The sequence below is a fragment of the Coturnix japonica genome, chromosome 8, assembly GCF_054131305.1.
Source record: "Coturnix japonica strain WE chromosome 8, WE-NBRP24, whole genome shotgun sequence".
NCBI classification, from domain to species: Eukaryota; Metazoa; Chordata; class Aves; order Galliformes; family Phasianidae; genus Coturnix; species Coturnix japonica.
Genome location: NC_140670.1, coordinates 26,120,086 through 26,133,413, shown reverse-complemented (window position 1 = coordinate 26,133,413; position 13,328 = coordinate 26,120,086).

The window sequence follows — 13,328 nt, the reverse complement described above, 5'->3', positions numbered from 1 at the left end:
GGATATGAGAACTCATGATCTGTTTCCTAATAAAACCTGAAATTCTCGAGTTTCCCCAGTTTCTAGGTGAATACCGAAGCATTTACAACAACAGTGGCAGCTGAGGGAAACAACACAGGAACACAACCCCCTATTATAGAAATGCCAACAAAATTGTACTTATCAGACCTTGTTTGTGCTACATGTTATGAGAACATATGAAAAACACACTTTTTCTCCCAAATATTTTGGAGCCCAAGAGCAAAGGACAAGGAAATTAGAAATACAGAAGTACTTGTTAATACTTCTCTATGTTTATGAAGCTGAACACATTTTGCATCACCAGGAGGAAAAGAACATAATTTTCTGTTGAGAAGACTCGAACAGTCTACAGTAAATTGTACACTCATTTTGGAGCTTGATCATCATAAAGTAGTTTTCATGCATCAAAAAATAAATAGTGCGACACCTGTTCCTCATGTACATACTTTAAGCAGGTGCCTACAAGCAAAAAATGTTTGAGATTTGATATGTTGGTGGCCACACATGCAGGTTTAAGATATACCAGATTCTCTAACTAGTTGGAAAGACAGCAAGATGAAAGGGGTTAGATAATGCACAACTTTATGTAACGTGTCCTTGAGTAAGCTGATTTGCACTGAATTTTAATAGAGCCCTGATTCATCAAATCTCAAACAGAATTAAGGTATGGACTGGATCCTAATAACATCATTCTTTATACCCATGAAAGATAAATTAAAGGATGCAAAACTGCTATTGACAAACATTGATTATATGTACTTTGATGGACTTTGAAGTTGTGCCAGATGCGTCTTGTCAGCCTCCAAAGTTTTCTTTTAAATCTCATTGCATAAGGCTTTTACTTTTTAATTATTTTTTTTCCCTCAGCCTCTTTGATCAAGAAAAAATGTAGATCATATTTGCGTGATGCTATTTCCTATGCATTTTATTTAGATATGCCCTTGTGCACAGCTCATGATATGTTAAAAAACATTACGTGGCACCTAGGAATATTAACTTGTTATCCTGGGTGCTGTTTAACACTTTATTGACCTTCTTATACTTTGATTCTTAAAAGTATGAGCCTACATATTCCATCTCGCTTTCCTTGTCCACGAAGACACAGCCAACCCTTTCAAGGCATGGAAGATGCATAAAGCATGTTGCTGTGCATAGTAAAAGGCTTCAAAGGCAATGAAGGGCTTGGGTCCAGCTGTTCTCTTTTTTTGGAATGAAACTTTCTCTACATCTCCAAACTCATCTTATTGATGCTGTATTGCTCATCAGAAACAAAAGGCTTTTCTGTGGCAATTTAGGTGGATTACACAAAATATGGATAAAAATGTAAAGAGGAGCTAATCTGTCCTTTAAAATTGAGAATGAATAGATGAAAACAACTGTTAAATGTGCTGGAAAGAAATGCTGCCGTAGTGGAGGGTTTCAGCACAATCATCTATATATTGCCTTCAACAGATCCTTTACTCTCAGTATTCCTTTCACTTCCCACCTGAAGTGTGTAGGTGGTAACATCTCTTTCACTCTGTGTTGCCTATTTAGACAACAAATTCTTCTGGATCATTTTTTTCCCCCCTACATTAATGAACAGCTCCAGGCACAAGGGGTGCCTTTTATTATTTATTTATTTATTTTTGGCTGTGCTGTCTAGTACAAAAGTAGGAAAAGAACAACCTAAAGGATGATACTGTCAGTGATTTATTTGGAATTACTACTGAGTGTTGTACGTGACAGTGGTTGGGTAATTTTGTTGCCAAAATAAACAGCAGAAACATAGAATCATAGAAAGGCTTGGGTTAGAGGGATCTTAAAACCCATTCAGTTCCAAGCCCTGCCATGGGCTGGGTGCTCACCATCAGATCAGGGCCTAATTCAATTGGGCTTTGCGCATACCCAGGGATGGGGCACCCATGGCTCTCTGGTCAGCACTGCCCCCGAGTAAAGAATGTCTTCCTAACATCTAACGTAAATCTCTCCTGTTTTAGTGTAAAGCCATTCCCCCTTGTCCTGTCACTGTCTGCCTGTGTAGAAAGTTGGTCTCCTTTCTGTTTATAGATGTTCAGGGATACGAGAGGCTTGGGAAGCCTGACTGCACTACTTTGTCCATCTTTTTTTCCCCACTAAAATAAGAATTTCCACTAAGAAAACATTTCCCCTGGACATTTTTCTTCAACCATGCACAACCCTCAATTTCTGATTTTGGAAAGCATTTCAAGCCCTACATGGATGATGCTTTTCATCCTTGACCATCAAGCAGAAGAGCACAAATGAACAACATGCTATGATAGAGAAAATTCCCAAGGTAAAGGAAAGACAACAACATCTAATTATCAACTTTAATAAAAACAGTGATTATTAGAAATAGTTGCCAGCATCAGGTACCAGCACAGTGCCCAAAAGAGCATAACATGGTCTCTAGGAGGGTCAGGAAATCTTTCTTCAAACCCAGCATCAGTGCTGTGGAATACATAAAATTCAATGCTTTGACTTTGGCCTTTCCCACAGCTACCATTTTGTGGCTTTCTTTAATTAAACTAATAACTCGAAATCCTTATATATGTTTGTGCTTCTTTTTTAATGCTCCCTCCACTGCCATTAAACACGGGCCTTTTCCAAACTGCAAATAAAAGTAGGAAAGCAGAAGCCCTATTATTCTTCTCTTTACAGAAGGACCAGAGTTGAGTGGGAGTAGCAGGAACTGACTTTTAATATCAACTCTGGGAAGGGGAGGAGGGGCATTCTCTTTGTGAAATTCAGCTTGGTGCAGAAAGCCAGCATGAGGTCTAGACACCACTTAAATCAACATTTAAAGTGTTGCGGTTGCATTTTGTTTCATAATTCTCTCTAGCAGCAAATTCCCAGTGATGGTTTCAATTCTTGGGCTCAGATCAAAAGCATTGTTAAAATTTAAAGACAAGCAAACAAACAAAAACCAAAATAAATGCAGGCAGCAGAAAGTTCTGTTGGACGTGCAAGAACTCTTCCCTTGTCCCTGCTGCTATAACCCAGAAGTAATTCTTCAAAGGCTTTATGCAAATAGATAGAGCACGGCAGAACTTGGCTAATTAGGAAGGGAAGCAGTTCAGCTCCAGTGGCACACGCTGTGCCCAGCAACATCTCCGATACTGATTTGGTGCCAGGCTTTTCAAGTGAAGGCACATAAACACCAACAAGACCTTGGAGAGCAATCTGCCACCAAGGAGCTTTACTCCTGTCCCCAGCCCAAGGTCTGTGGTTGCCCCAGCCATGAGTTCTGTCCCTATCTGCCTTTTGGTTGTTCTTTTAAACCTTTCCTATCAGAGCTCCGGATATTGTTAGCTGTACTGCCCTGTGAGCCCATTTTTGTGTCTTGAAGCTGCCTGCTAAAAGCATTAAAACCGTAAAGCAGTGGATAAAGGCAGTTTTGCTTTCAAGCTGAAAAACATGCATCAAAGCTCCTGCAGTAAATATATGGAGTATTAAAAGCAAACAAAATGTGACTGCAGGGTAACATCATTTTAGAAAAGTTGTGATGGCCTACCTCAAAGTCTCCATTTAATGTGCACAGCTCTCACTTTAACCTGCGTAGGCTATGAATCCCAAGGGCCAAATTCTGTTCAGCCATCCTAAAGCAGATATTTTTACTTTGAAAAGGTAGAGCTAGTATAATTTCTTTGCAATGCCTTTGCAGGCTCCACTGACTTACAGTGCCAGGCCTGTAGTGCACGGACCTCCAGGTATTCACCAGCTCCTGTCTGAGCTCCAAGAAAGGCACTGTTTCTCCTAGGTGCTAAGCCATCCGACCATGCCATGCTGCAAGACTTGGTACCCCTACAGCCAGCCTCTTCTTTTCTTGCTGCAGTACTGATGACACAATGCACTACTAATTTATTTTTACAATCCCCAAGCAGGCCAACAATAATGAACGTTATGGCAACCACTTTTTATTGAGTAAGCAAATCTGTAATGAAGGTTGAACTCCATGCTATGTTACGTGCACTTAGAGGCAAGCATAAACAAAATGACATTTGGATTAAAAATAAATAAATAAGCAAATAGAAGTGCTTCCAAAACACATGTCAAAAGAATTTACTGGAAATTCTGACTTTCTTTTTTTGTTTCCTATTCAGTGCAGTGCTGCTAGTTGAAAGGGGAGTCAGGTATTGTTCAGTGCAACAATCTGTTTCCAGAAGGGCATCCAATAGGAGGTCATGGAATAATACATATCCTAAATACCTGGGAAATCTTAGACAGAATATATAGTATGTGATGCAATTAATTGTCTAAATGATAAATAAAATATCAGAGACAAATCATTCCAGGAGCAACTGTGCACAGCTGCTATGAATACTGCCATGCAGTTCTGATGGAGCCAACAAATCTTATTTGAGTAAGCATCATGCACCTACATTTCTCTTCTGAGGTGTGCAGAGTTCTGAATAAGAATATGCTTTTTTTTTTTTTTTTTTTAAAATAAATTTACTACTACTATTTGATGCTACATATGACAAAGAGTTGGCCATCTGAGAAACAAGCTGAAGGATGCATTGCTGAAGCAGCACAGTTGCAGCCCCTGCCCCACCTCCTTGGTCCTCATAGAGGTGATGAAATACCAAGCAGTCCTGGTACTAACGTCATGTTTATTTTGGCTTTGTGTCTATTTCAGCCAGCTCAGCATCATGAGCAGGGCCAGTTTGGTTGGAGATCGAGCTTTTTTCAATCCCACCTTCCCCAGACTGCAGTTCCTCTTTCTGGGTCATCATCCCAGATATGTATTTTATTCCTAGATTTTCTTTATGAAAAGCAGTTTTTCTGTGGACACTGATATACAATTCAAGATCATTTTTTACACAGCTGAAGTCAAGCAAGCATTTTTGTTCTTAAATAAAAAAGATACAGTCTCTCACTGAAGTAACACTGCACTCTGCTCTTTTCTCCAAGTAGTAATGGCAACCACAAATAAAATTGATCATGGCTTTTATAAGACTGTCAGGTATAAGAAAACAGTGTCTTGAGTAGCAGTGCTAAATGTGAGGCCCAGGTCAATAACTGCAGGACTAATAGATTGTAAATTAGTCACTGGATATGTGTACAGGTCCCTAAGTGATTTCCTGTCCCACACTCCCTGATTTCTCCCCCATCCTTCCTTTGAAAGTCCCAGCTCCAGTTCCTGCATTCAGTACCATTTACCTGCTTCTCTCAGGTCCTCTTTAACCAATACTTGTTTGGCTTAGCTGCTCCCAAACCTGTTTGTTCCCATTTTCATTCTAAAATCATCTAGTCCAACCACCAACCCATCACCACCATTCCACTAAACCATGTCATTCAATGATGTATCCCACAGGGCACATCCATTTTGGCAGGGGGAAAAAGTATGTCACTTCCCTTGCCCTACTCTTCTAAGCAGATGCACACTGTGGAGCCCACACTTCCAAACTTTCTGCTTTCATTGAGTGATTTCCATACTAGGAAACGGCGTCATTGAATTTTGCTTAGTTAAGGGAAGACAGCTCATGTCAGAAGATGTTTTCTAGATTGGGTCTCATTTTGTAACATTTCCCCTCAAAGGATCATTCAATGATGCATCTTAGAATCATATTCCAGAGAGGGAACTAAAAGAAACATCAATAAAAAGAGAAACTGTGAGGAAACTAAATATAGAACAGGCCAATATGAATTAAACAACATACTAGAAATCTTCACACAATAATTGATTTGCTCATTTGTACTTCTTTCTATTCTTTAATCTTTCAGCAGGGCTTCAATCCTCCCCCCACTGCTTTTTTAATATTCTCTGTTCATCTGTTGTCTACAATATTGTTTCTGATCTCTCTCATCCCATCAATCATCTATAAAAAGAGACTAGTCCACATGCTCTGGTCTCCAATCCTAATGACTGTAAAGAACTAATCACCTAAACTGAGTGATGTTCATTGTTGTAAGTGTCGCTTTGATTTATTAAACATCTCTGTATAAATTCCTGCATGTTCTGCAAGTTGTTTCCCAGAACCTGTATGAAGGCACTTTGAAATCCTAAAACTGTCTGCTTATAGGGTTTTTGGTTCACCTAATAAATAGATTCCTGTCATGAAAAATGAGGACCACTTAATTCCAAATTCAGGTCAGATCCTTATTTGAGCTTTCCTGAACACACAGCAAACTTACAAAGGCCACTCATACATATTTGCATAAAACTGAAAATACTGTGTGCATTGATTCAGCATGCCTGCCTGTTGACAGAGAGCCATAGACACTATGGAAATATTCCTAATGATGGCATTTTACCTAGCTGTCACTTTCACGTGCTGTTGCAAGCCCTCTGGTTGAGCAAGAAGGTTTCCAAACTGCTTAAATAAAGTTTAAAAACTGAATCTGTTCACACCCTGCTGTAATCAAAACTGTGCATTCAGCACCATGCCATCTGTGTGCAACCATTCCTTATGGTGAGGAGGTTTGATATCAGAGCTGAAGTCAGCCTCTTGAACCTCATATCAACAGTGAGGCCTCAAGTGGCCACCAAGTCCTCCTCGTGGGATCTGGGTATCACCGGACTCAGGCTCCCACCTCTCCTGCTCCCACCCAAATGAAAGCAAATGTTTAGGACAGTGTATAATTCAACATGGATAAGGTGTGTTGAGTATGGTCAATGTGAAGGTCTCATGAAAGAACTATGGAAATAGGAAGTAGACAAAATCCTGCTCATCTCTGAATCTGCCTTAGGGGTGGCGCAACTCCTGGTCTTTACCAGCACCTTGGGGTGGACTAGACAGAAAAGATGTAAAGTATCTGAACGACACAATTCTGGGAAGGACGGATTGTGAGATGTTTAGAAGTTCAATTCCCTTTTCCCATGGCATATTTGCACAGAATACTGAATGCCAGCTAAAAATAGAGGCATACTCCACAACATTCAATGCACTCTTTACAGCAGACCCTGCTAATGAAACTGTTGCTGTTACAGGTGGTGGAGTTTTATGCATTGATTGCTTTAGTGCCACATACTAAGTAAAAGAGACTATAATAATCTTATTACAGAAACATCAAGGAAACTCATAAATATAGATTCAACAGTTAGATCACAAATCTGTGAAAAGCCTTTTTTTCATCACAGTATGATCGTAGTGGTGCTGGCAGGCAAAAGAAGTGGGGGAAAATCATGTTCAATTTATTCTATACATTTACCCATTTTTTCTGTTTACAAAATATGCATCAATACCTTACAGCTTTTGTGTTCTGTAACCGTTATGAGAACAGTCTTATACAACCCTCAGGTAGGGGTAGTTTAAGCTGCGATGGTAACTCTTGGTTTGGGGTGTAGATATCTGGCTTTCCTTACCATTGCTTGATTAGCAGTCACAGGTTACTGTCAAGTTTGTCTCCAAACATTGACTTTTGCACAAAAAATTTTCTTTCTGAAAAAAGCTCTGGATCTCATGCGAGCATCAGTGTTTTTATGATCGCAGTTGTCAAATGAAGAAGACATTCAGTGATTAGGTCCCTCACAACTGTGTGCACTCAGGAAGGGCTGCAACATAACAGTGCCACAGGATCTCTTCTTAGTGTTTGGAAAAACAAAAAGTAATACTTATAGAACTGATTTGTGAAGTTTAAAATGTCCCTGTCACCGTACTCGCGTATATAATATTGCTGTAAAAAGATATTTCTATTAACACCAGATGAGTGAACTCAATTATCCAGAAAGGAGAACATAAATAAATAATAACCACCTGCAACACTGGTGTTAGCAACATTAGCACAGGTGCTGATGTGAGCTAGGTGATATCCAAACTCCCAGGAAGGGGAGACTCATTCCCATTGCGAGGAGCCCTTGCTCAAAGGGCCATCACAAAAATGGGCAAGATAGAAACCTCTGACAATTTCTGCATAGGTGAACTCTGCACTTCAGAAAGGACTGCAAAGAAATGTTTTTAAAGAGCTTAAGAAGTGCAGGCAGGATAGAGGCTTTACATTGCAAGAAGAAAGGCATGAACATGACAGTTGAACAAAGAATTTGACCCCCAAACAAGTTGAATTGAAACATTTCCTTAGAGCGGTGTCATCCTATTCTGTGTGCAGATCACCCATATTAACACTACATACTTAAAATTCCTACTGGTGACAGAGTCCATCTCTTCATTTGGTTTGGTTTCAGCTTGGAATGAGCTGATTTTTCTGTGTAACACATCCATAAAATCTATTATCTTGTAGTCTACGTTGGACTTAAAATTGAGTGTTTACTCTCTTCTCAGATAAATAATTCCCAAATATCTATGGGATAAGCATGGTGGTGGTTTAACCTGTTTTATGACAGATTGAACTTTAAACATGCTAGATTACCTAAGAAAGGTTCTTATGAATTTTACAGCTCTGGTTTGGGAGAAAATAGTGCAGCTTGAAGGAGTGAAACAAAGACTTTCTTTATCTGATTGGTGTGGTTTTTGTTGTTTTCTTTTGTTTTGTTTTATCTTGCTTTCCCAGAAAGAAGGTTGCTGATTGAGAAGCACTGAGCAGCAAAGAAGGCTGGAAGTAGTTAGTTTGGTGGAGGTGAACTGCGCGGTTAGAGGGCAGAAAAAGAGGTCAGAGGTATAGATGATCAATACAATATTGCACAGGAATTGCCACAGCGAACACCTTGTGCCTACTTTGTGTGTGCACTTATAATACCTGCCCGTTATGCCAATCCCTGGCTCAGCTGAAAAAGGTTCTGTATCTTTGACGCGAGGCGAGATCTCCATCCCCGCAGTTCTACTGAGATTACTCAGCTGTGAACAGATAACTCAATACAAAGACAAGGAAGAAAAAGCAAGGAAAAAAGTAGAAGCAGACAATTTCATAGAGCCCAAACCAGACAAGACTCTCTCTGATGACCAAGGGAAAAGCTTTGATAAACGGTAGGGCAGCTCCTCAAATCCAGGTCTCTGAAAGTGGGGGTGGAACACTGCAGGAAATAATGTGAGAGTCCCTGCTGTGGGAGTCAAGGGAGACAGGGAAAATAGTTCAGGTAATAAAAAAAAAATGTTAATATTACAAGAGTGGAATGCATCTGAGTATAATTCCAGACTTTTAAGTTCAGTTTTCAAATCTTGGAGAAAGAAAGAGACAGCCTGCTGCCATCTCACTAGTTTGTCACATTGGGTTTAAGGTGTGGAATAAATCAAAACTTTTTTTTTTTTGGAACATGGTACAAAGAAATGCATTAATAATACATGAAAAATGTTCATCACATTGGTGCTCACTATTCGAAAGAAGCTATGAGCATCACATGAAAAGGCTTGACCTGGGTTTCACTTCTGATGTGCCAGGGTGGGGGCAAGGCAAGCATTTCTCTTACCTGCTGATCTGCTCTACCTGTGACTTCCTGCTTGGGAACAGAAGTTGGGTTCCCAAAGCAGGGGTGATTGCTGTTGTGTTCCCCCCACCCCCTCACAAGCAAGCAAGGAAGTCTGAATCCTCTGAGCCATCCCCTCTATGTGCATACAAAAGGAACAGAGAGAGAAATAAAACAAAACCTCCCAGCTAACTGGTGGCTGCCACCCCTTTCCTTCCCCTGCATGCTGACTGTTTAAATGTCTAAAATCTCTGATGCTTGCCTAAACAGCAGACATTTTTGTGCTCAGCTCTGCACAGTGTACTACAGAGGACTAGGACATATGCACATGTCCACATCCTGTGCCTTTCTAAATGATTTTCCTTTTCCTTTAGTTTTACAAAGGGAAGAGGAGACAAACACGAACCTGATATATTTGATTCAGATTGTGATAGCACCCCAGTACTCCACAAAAAAAATTCACCCTATGGGGTGAAAATGGGGATTTCCATTGGTGATCAGAATGAAGGAATGTTAGTTTTGCCAGGGCATCTGTTCCTGAGACTAATTCTGCTCGCATGAGCTGTGGGCATCCTGTGTGGGCCTAGAAAAAAAAGAAGCATTTGGGTCCCACTACCCCTGTGGGGCTGTGCATCCATGGAGGAACTCTACAAATCCTTTGTGCTTGAGGAATTCAAGCACCTCTCATCATAATGCAACTGTACAACGTCCTTCGCTTGGCTGTTGGAGGGAGGAGGAAGTGGGCCGTCATGTGGCTATGCAAACCTACATTGCTGCATGTCACATCTATCTACCTCCCCTTGGTGCTGAGGGAAGCATCAAGTGAAGGTAGCGGAGATGGAGTCAGTGTGTCAAAGGACACATGCTGGGATGTGGCCATGGGACCACTCTTCAGAGTCTTGCTGGTGGCCATCACCTCTCTATAAAGCCAGCAGAGCAACCCTCAGTGAAACCTGAGAAATTACCTCATCTTTCCCTGCCAGTCCCTGATTTTCAGGTGGGGATATGGGGAAGAGGGAATTGACCATCCCAGCAGACAGTCACTGAGTTCTTTATAAATGCCATAAGCCTGTTATTACCTTCCTCATTTGTAGTTTCATGAACTACTTTTAGCTTATTTAACACACGCTCACAATGGGAAAAAAGGACCCTAAGGAAAGTGAAGAAAAATTCTTACTTTGCTAAGACCTTGCCTGGCAAGTTTCAGCTCAGAAACCCCAGAGAATGCAGAAGAGATTAATGAAAATGCTGAGAATCGCCATAATAATTCTAACGACCCGCACCAGTGTCAGCAGGCTCAGCAGGGCCTGTCATTAGAAAGGCCCCTTTTAAAACGTGTGTCCCTCCTATTAGTTAAATTATCTAGACTGTGGTGAAGAATATTCCAAGGTGACAGAAATCGGAACAGTACAGACTTGCTAAAAATGAAAATCAGATAATTGCTCATAAATTACTTCTGGGGTCTTTCAAGATCTTTCAGTCTTGCTGACGGAAAGGCAAGTCATTTAGAATTGCAATAATTAAAATAAAAGCTGCAACATACAAGAAATTTAGTTGGAAGGAAGATATTAAGAGATATATTGTACCTGCATAAATTATCATTTGGTTTTCAACAGCATCCTAATTTTGCACTTACTCTACTTAAAAAGCAGGCAGACAAGAATCTCAGCATGGAAATCAACTCTAGTGTTGTTCCTGTATGGTGACCTGTCCTGAGAATGAGTGTACAGAAAGGATAAAAGTCTTAAAGTGCCAAAGGTGTGTGAGGGATGAGGAAGGTGCTGTGTCTGGAACATGCACGTGGCATGGGGACCCAGCACATCTTCAGGAGTGGCACAGCCACCATATCCCCTCATGGCCTCAGCTTCTCATGTGGGACAAACTAAAACATTTTGTCCCCTGGGTTGGGAACATGGGGACTTGTTGCAAAAATATTAACAAGGCTTTTTTGCCTAATTTGCCACATCTACGGGCAAAATTCATACCACACGGTGTTCAGCAAAGCTTAGAAACTGAAGGGGTGATCTGGTGAGCTGAGGGTCAAGACACAGTCAACTCTTCAATGACATTCTCTCCTTTTTCTGATCATCTCATGTAAAAACTGTTTGGAGGACGACAGCGATGTAACTCCAGAAAACATCTGTTGAAAACTCCTTTGACACTTTTTCACTGCTGACCACATTTGGTCTAAAAATGTTATGCAGCTATTTCACCCCTCTTGGCATTTATTGGACAACATGGAGATGTTTTTTTCAGACTTCTTTTTTTCAAGTACGACTATATTATGTTAGTTGCCCAGAGGATTTCATGCATGGGCTACTCTATAAATAAGACTTATTATTCCCCAGTGACAACTGTGGTTTCTTTCTGAGAAGTTGCATAATAGCTCGAGTGGGATAAATGGGAATTTTCTGATGGCGTTAAGTTTCACAATTAAACAAGAGACAGTTCCTGCTATTAGCAGCATGGCTAACTGCTTTTAAACAACCTTTCCATCTGGGCACTGAAGCCAGCAAGTCCTCTGCCCAAGAGCTGCAGCTGGGTAGAGGAAGGGAGCCACTAATGTGCCATTCCCTCTGGTTCCCCAGAGATGCATTTAGAGCCAGGCAGAGGTTAGATTTAGGACTGCTTCTAGGAAGGGAAATGGAAGGCATCTGTATTCAGGGCTGCTCCTCTGATATGTTTTGCCAAAACTACATTCAACAGTGAACGTGGAACAAATGTATACATACTATATACATCCACAAATAAAACTATGTCAGGTCACCTAACCTTCATCCAAATGAGCAGCACAGGAAGGGAGAGAGGAGAAGTCATTTAAAATTATATCAAGGAGTACAAAGAGGTTCAACAACCTGTGTTCTCTTGCAACTGAATCACCTAAAAGCCCAAACTGCCTGAAATCAGCAAAGAACCACACAACCTTACACAGCCTTCAGCAATGAACACCGAGCAGTTAGCTTCTATTCGTGAAGGACAAGTGTTTTATGATGGAAATTACCAACCTCAAGGACAAACTAAATTTAGGTCTTCAGCTTTGAGAACAATCTTTCTTTTTTTGTGACTGTTGGCTAGAAAATGGAAAAGTGACCAAACCTGACAACTTTCTTCTGGCAGGAGCAGAGACATCCTCAGATGAGACTGATAACACAGTGACAGTGAACCTGAGTTCAAAGCTGAGTGCCTGAACACCTGTCATGCCCAGATCTAAGCATTTTTTGAGGTAGACCTTCACATTCATCTTTCCACACAGAAATATCCTCATTTTCCTCCACCAATAGCAGAATCCCTCCCTTTCAGATAAGCATCCAGACAGCTAAATCTCTGTACATAAAGAAAAGATATAGCAATACTGGGACTGGTTGGGCTGTCCTCTATGAGGCAGACCCATGCTTCTTTCTGACCAATCGAGACTCCTCCCTGCATTGAAACAAACAGAAACAGGGTCACACTTTTGGTGAAGAAAAGGTGAAGGATGGCTGTCCTGTTGTGCTGGCTGAAGGAGAAAGGAGGAGAGAGGAAACCGCTCTACGCAGCTGCAGTGTCTGACCAGGACAGATGCAGAGAGAGGACAAGTATTTGTGGGATGGAGCAAATTATACAGTTTGTGTACTCTGCAGTGATGAAACAGAAAGGTCAGTCTCTATACACGCTGGCATATAGGCAGGATACATGATTCATATATACGTATTTTAAGCCTTCTATATCTCTCCAGCTCAGGCTGCCATCCATTTCTAGTCTTCTAACAAGCAGGCTTTTGAACAGCATTCACGCTCACTTTTTAAGTTTTGAAAGAAGTGTCTTTTACTGTAGAGGCTGCTGCTAATGAGAGATGAGCACAGGCGAGGAGACAGTGCTGCTCCAGGCGGGCTCTGCACCATGCATCTCACGCAGATGATAGCAGTGCCGCATGGGTCAGAGTCTATGTTAGAACACGAGTAACCATTAACCTAGACTTTGCCACTGGCTTCCAAAAGCATCTCTGAGCATTCACCTCTGGTTTTGT